This window comes from Gallus gallus, chromosome 4 (genome assembly GCF_016699485.2).
Source record: "Gallus gallus isolate bGalGal1 chromosome 4, bGalGal1.mat.broiler.GRCg7b, whole genome shotgun sequence".
In the NCBI taxonomy this organism is placed as follows: domain Eukaryota; kingdom Metazoa; phylum Chordata; class Aves; order Galliformes; family Phasianidae; genus Gallus; species Gallus gallus.
In genome coordinates this window covers 28,815,840-28,822,003 of record NC_052535.1, presented here as the reverse complement: position 1 = coordinate 28,822,003, position 6,164 = coordinate 28,815,840, and the positions used below count along the sequence as shown (strand labels likewise).

Sequence of the window (6,164 nt, the reverse complement as noted above, 5' to 3'; positions counted from 1 at the left end):
TGCCTGAGCATCAAGCTTTGATGATGTGATAAAATGCTATTTTTACTTGGTTGCCTGGTAAGCAAACAAACAAACAAAAAACAGCCTCAAAACACTGAACCAAGCATTGGGGCTGTGCTTCTTTTCCCATCTTTCTGTTCCTTTCCCTCCAATTCTGTACCAACTAGCCCACCCCAGCTCCTGTCTTAGCACAGAAGGGGAAGCATACAAAGCTCCTATCGGCTCAGTGGCAACCCAAGAGCTCAGTGGTTTGTCTCGTGTTTGCTTGCAGATGGTACCACCTTGGAGGTACAGCTAAAAAGGAAGGCACTGCTTCCTTTTTACTGACGATAAGCGATAAGGCAGTGTCACTTACAGAGCACGGGCACATATGGGGTGAGGGGACAGATGTAAAGACAGAAGATATTCTGTGCCAAGGGATGTAGTAGCAAATATTGCTTGGTCTGCTGCCTGTGGATTAACTAGCTTATTTCTAGAGTGCTGCCCCTACTGTCACATGGACAGTTCTGCTCTTAGCAATGGTTTTTCTTGGTTGCGTGCTGCTGTTGCTCTGCTTACTGCTGCAGCAAACAGAAGGTGTGCAGAATGAGGGAAGTAAAGTTTATTCCGCAGCTGTGACCACTGAATGGTGTGGTATGTAACAGGGTTTTCCTGTGTTCTGGGCTTTACTCCTTCTCCTGGGACGCTGCAGGAGATGTTGGCCCCTCCAACTTTACTGGGATAGGAAGAAGGGCTTCCGATATGTATTGGCTTCATGTACAGATTCAGTGTCATTTAGTTATCTAGAACCTTGCTTGTTTAGAGATAAATAGTTATCCTTATTTTAAACCTTCTTTACTTAATAATGTCTCAAAAGATGCATGCAAGCTCTGACTGTGCCCCAGCAGAAGGTTTATAATATATATATATGTGTGTGTGTGTGTGTGTGTGTGTGTATGCCATCTGTACTGCATCTTCTCTGTTTGGTATTGACTTCAGCGTGCAAACCAATTGAATTAAGGGGGAATATGAAGAAGTGGAAGAAAAGAGAGTAACACATATCAGGACAGCAGTTTATCTGTTTCCTTCCCTTTCTGCAGTTAACTTACAGAGGTCTGCAGAGACTTCATAGATCACCTTCTTGTTAACGGAACTTCTCCCAGCTTCCTCCTTCTTGCGTCGGGCTACTTCAGTTCTTCGGTAGTTGACTGGGAAATGCAATTCTCCACTGAGGGCTACGTGGGAGTAATTAACCATTGGCCTCCATGCACTCACGTAACCAAACAGAAGAGGGCACTCAATCAAAGGCAGTAGGGATACTAAAGCTCGTTCCCCAAAGGCTGGAGCTGAACAGGAGGAAATAAATAACGTATGATTTTGCTCACTGGATTTTTTTTTTTTTTTTAATGAGCTTAACTGCACAGCTCCTTTTCATTCTGCTGTTGTAGTGAGCGACTTAGTTCCAGTGCAAACTGTGGTGCTGAGGCTGGCACGGCAAGCTAGAAGCCAAACCTGGAGTTCAAGGCTTGGCAGTTGTTGCCAACGGGTACACAGCCCGCCATTCTTCACAGACTTAACCTTCATTAATCTGGTTTTCATTAATGCTTGAGATTACGAACGTGAAACATCAGCCTTACAGTCCTCATATTATGTCCCACATCCCTAATAATAACCTAGAGGCGAAAATAACCTAACTCTCGCACAAGGTAATGTAGGGCTGGAGGAAACATTTGTTGCTTTGTCTCACGCAGAGCTACTAAGTGGCTCTTGCTGGGCTCAACACGTCCAGTATGGCTACCAGCATTTGCCAGGGATAGGCATTAAGGATCCTCTCCTGCTACTGATGAAAGGTGGGTGACGCCAAGTAACAGTGGATCCAGCAAGCAAACAGCATCCAAGCTTGTGCTCTGTTGAATGTTTGGCAGGCTCAGCGTGTGGAAACACTTCAGTTTGGCTACGGCACACGCTCTGTTACAAGGAGGGCACGGAGCTGGCTGGCTGGGCAACGCCAGGCTGCTCGGCCGCGCACGCTGCGGCTTCTGTGAAGCTTTTCGTTTGGTTATCGTGTCCAGAAGGGTACTTATAGCCGGTAAGCCCGACGTTTGTCGCGCTGTTCCGAACCTCCCAGACCAAGGGAGGGAGGCGGCTGGCTGTGACGCGCACCCCTTTGTGAGAGGGGTCCGTGTCTCGGGGCACCGAGAAACGCTGTGTTGTGGAGTCGGCCCATTTCGTCCAGCGCGTGCTTCAACGCGGACAGCTGAGATTGGTGGGAAAAAAAAAAAAGCACACACACGAAAGGCACAAAACCCTTAAAGCTGACTGACGCGGCAGGGGCTGAAACCGCTGCTGCGTGCCCGGGTCCGCACACGGACAGCTGTTTCCCGCCAGGACCAGCTCCTGTAGAGACCGGCGCCGCGAGGCCCTCGGAAGCCCTCCCTGAGGCAGGCGGCGGCTGCGGGCACGGCACCCCCGCGGAACGGCCCGCGCTCCGACCGGGGCAACGGCTCCGGCGGGCGCCTGCGCAGGGGCCGAGCGGCCGCGCATGCCCGCAGCGCCCCGCCGGGCGGCGCGAGCATGTGCAGAGGCGGCGCGGGGGGGCCGGGCAGGTTGAGCCGCGGCAGCCGCCCCGCCCGCCCTCGCCGCCGCCGCCGCGGGGCGGCCTCGACTGTGCACGGGCGGCGCCCGGCCCCGCCTGCCGCCGTCCGAGGCGGGCGAAGGAGGCGGCCTCCGCACCGCGGGCACGGTAAGAGCGCGGCGCCGGCTCCTGCGGCGGGCGGGGCGGGTCGGGCGGTGACAGGCGGCCGCTCGAGGGAAGGGGTCGGCGGCGAGAGCCGGGGCGGCGCGCCGCGCCCCTTCTCTGCGGCGCTTTCGGTTTCGAGTGCCCCCTCGGCGGGCGGCTCCCGGCGGCTGTCAGCGTCAGCGCGGCCTGCGGGGCGGCGGGGCAGCCCTTGTTTACGCGGGGCGCGGGGAAGATGGCAGCCCGGCGGCCGGCCGCTCGCTCGCTGTCGTGCGTGCTGGCGGAGCGGCGCCCGGCCGGCCGCCCCGCTTCCCCCGGCCCGGCGCGGGGTGCCCGCCGCTGGGCTCGTGCCTCGAGCGCGGGGCGCACGGAGCCGTGTGCGCGTCTCAGCCCTCGGCGGCTCCGGCGCGGAGCGGGTGCAGCCAGCCCACGCGCCGCGCTGGGGAGTCCTCAGCGCTCCCGGGAGCGGGCTTCTAGCAGTAACGCGTCCAGGCGGCTCTGGTGTTTGTGGCCTAAAAGGCTGGGGAATGGGGACCGTGTTTCGTGCCGTAACTTTGGATTGAAACAGCGTGAACGTGTTGGAGTGGTGTGTTGGAGAAGGCTTTATAGTGATGTGTTAGTGTGTATTGAACGCTCCGTGTGGGGCTTTAGTAAAGCTGCCTGTTTTATTGGGTGCTGAGGAGGAGGGAGGTCTGGATGTGTGGTTGTTTGCGTGAGCTGTTGCTTCCCGGATCCTGAGGAAGTGAAATACAGGGCTGCAGGTCCACGTGCCGTGGGTCTGAGCCAGGGATCCCTGCACTTTGCCTATCTCCGCTGCTATCAGTTGCTTAGAAAAGGTTCTGGGAGCGGGAGGTTTTGTATGGCCCCTTTGGTGGCACTCTGTTCTGAGGCTCCAGCAATGCCTGCCTCAGAGAGCCCCGCAGGCTGTGCATCCTTGTGCTCTGCGGTCGTTAGGCCGGTGAGGGTCTCTATCTCCATAACTTCCTGACTTGAACGTTCTTACCTCTTTGGCCTCTAGAACGTCCTTTGAAAATGAATCCTGTTTTGTGCGTGCCACTTCCTTTGCTGTTGTGCTGGTTTGTTTTTAAACCCTTATCTTAACTTTTTTCTTTGCGTTGCTCCCTGCTCTTTTATTATGTAAAGCGATGAATAATTTTTCCCTACTCTGGCCTGCCGGGGAGTGGAAACGGATGTTAAGGGCCAACAATTGGCATGGCAGGGAGAGGAGGCCTGGTACCAAAGCAGGGTGGTGAGGGATGAGAAGGTCTCAGGACCAGTGGGAAGGGAGCCTGGTCATAGGGTAAAACATTGGAGGATCCAGAAGAGGCGTACTGAAATCACAAAGCTTTCTACAGAGTGCTAGTGGTTCTTATGTCCCGATGAGCTTACATGTCCTGGGACTCATCAGCTTTAGTCACTGAGCTTCCAGAACAAACTTTGGATGGTCAGATTTCTTCGTAAATATATGTAGGGAAGTTGAGTTTCTTGAGTTCCTTGCTGGGTTGGTAACACTGTTAATTGGATCCGGTGTAATAATTCCTATGCGTTCAGCAGTAGAATGACTGCCTTGTGAGATGGGAGCTCTGGTGCTTGGACATGTGTTGTGGCAGGACGGTGTGCTCTGACCACTCCCCTGTTGGAGTTCTTTTTCTGTACCCTTCGTTGTAGTTGATAAGGCGCTATAACTAGCCCAGACCGTCTGTTGTGTTCTGAAATGCAAAGATTGACCCACGTCAGCTTTTTGAGCAGACCTTGTGATTCTTTAGCTATCTATGGAGAAGTCGTTCTTTCTGCTTTTCCAGAACTGCTCTGATTCTAGGCTTGTTCTGTGTTTCAAGGAAACACAATGAGCTCACAACTTCTTCTGTCAGGGAAAACATCTTGGAAAGAACTTTCAGTTGGCGTAATGTGTTTATTTTAAACAGCTTTCTTGAAGTTTGTAGGTCTCAGGGTGAAAGTGATGTTTACTGGTGTGCTCGAGGTGCTGCCTGTGACAGACCGCTGTTGTACCCGTAGGAAGCCTTGCTGCAGTTGGTGGGATTCGGCAGCGATCTCAGCCGCTGCATTTCTGCGTGCATAACTGATTCTGCATTCAAGCCAACTTCTTTAGCTATTCTGACCCAACCGAAGGAAGGCCTGCTTGAAAACACTGGTATGTGATAGTGCTGCTGGCCGCGGTCCTGCTCCCGCGGCTGTATCTGTGTAGGTATCCGCATAAATCTATCCTTGGGGTTTTGGATGCCAACTGAATAGAAGGGGGACATTGTTCCAAGGGCTCTTACACGTTTTCTGAGTGCTGCAGGAGCAGCTGCCTCCCATCAGTGCTACCCAGCGTTCCGGGTGTTTTTCTTGTTTTCTGTGTGGGTACAAATGTGTGCAGCTTTTTTTCTAGCACCGAGTTCTCTTTTCCTTTTGTTTGCTCGCAATTGAAGTAAAACTGAACTGACTTGCAGATTTATGCTCAGAGTTTTGTTTTGAGCCCAGCCTGGCGACGTGCTGTGCCATCTCTTTCGTGCCAGCTTATCAACTTCAATTTTCTAATTCTTCTGAGGCATGTGCTTGCTTCGCTGTTAACTGCAGAGCGGTTGTGCACGGAGGGATTGACTTAAGGTTCTGTTTTTGGATGGCTGTTACGTGCTCAGCACAGCTGTGGCATGCAGTGTTTTTAACCTTGTCTGGCAGTTGCTGAAAGTATCATAGGAGTGTTTGGATTTCTTGTGGAGAGGTGCTTGGGTATGTAGCACAGGCCGTTTGCGATTCTAGTTTGTGAGTGTGAGAGCAGCTAGGTTTCTTTCTGCTTTCCCACAGGTTATGTGTAAAAAGACTTAGATACAGTGCAGCAAAGCCCATTTCCCTGTTGTAAGGGACTTGATGAGGAGCAGGCCTGGAGTTGTATGAGATTCAAGGTGGAGGCAGAAGGGCATCCCCAGGGCTGTGCTGCTCAGCAGTAAGGTAGAGAGCGAATGCTTGGCTGCTTCCTTCAGCAATAGATGTCTGCAGGAATCTATCGTGTACACACCACACGCCTACCAAGATGTGTGTTGTTCGATCTCTCTGAGCCCTGCTAAACCAGGCTGCAGTGCAGCTGTGTTGGTGGGCTGCTCTCCTTTTCCACCGTGCCAGGCTGTTGAATAAGTTACTAAATAGGAAGAGTGTCTGTGTAAAGTTGGAGTCCTGATTTCCAGAGACTCCGTGGCTTCCGTTGATTCCTCTCCTGGACTGTTTTGTGTCATCTGTCTAAATATACCACCTTTTAGTGAATGCAGAGGTGTAGTGTCCTAATGATTCTCCCATGTATTTTTCTCTTTGAGGGTTTTATTCATTAGAAATGTTAGCTGTAACTGGAATGTGAGGATGATCTAAGAGCATTTGTGTTCTTACATTGTCCTAACTTTGCTTCTTTAGGTAATTGGTTATTCACGTAGAGAGAAATCAGTGCAGAAGTCAT

General features: G+C 52.4%; 1 protein-coding gene across 3 annotated transcripts in view; it reads left to right on the top strand.

Annotated features, from left to right (window-relative positions):
• The first annotated feature begins 2,663 nt into the window (after positions 1–2,663).
• Positions 2,664–6,164, top strand: part of ELF2 (E74 like ETS transcription factor 2) — a 28,758-nt gene continuing 25,257 nt past the window's right edge. For 2 of the 3 annotated variants that reach the window (XM_040700447.2, XM_004940937.5), the window contains exon 1: positions 2,664–2,722. The gene's annotated coding sequence lies outside the window, so the exon portion shown is untranslated. Of the gene's footprint in view, positions 4,869–6,164 lie in introns of all 3 variants that reach the window. The other variant, XM_040700445.2, reaches the window with a different exon arrangement.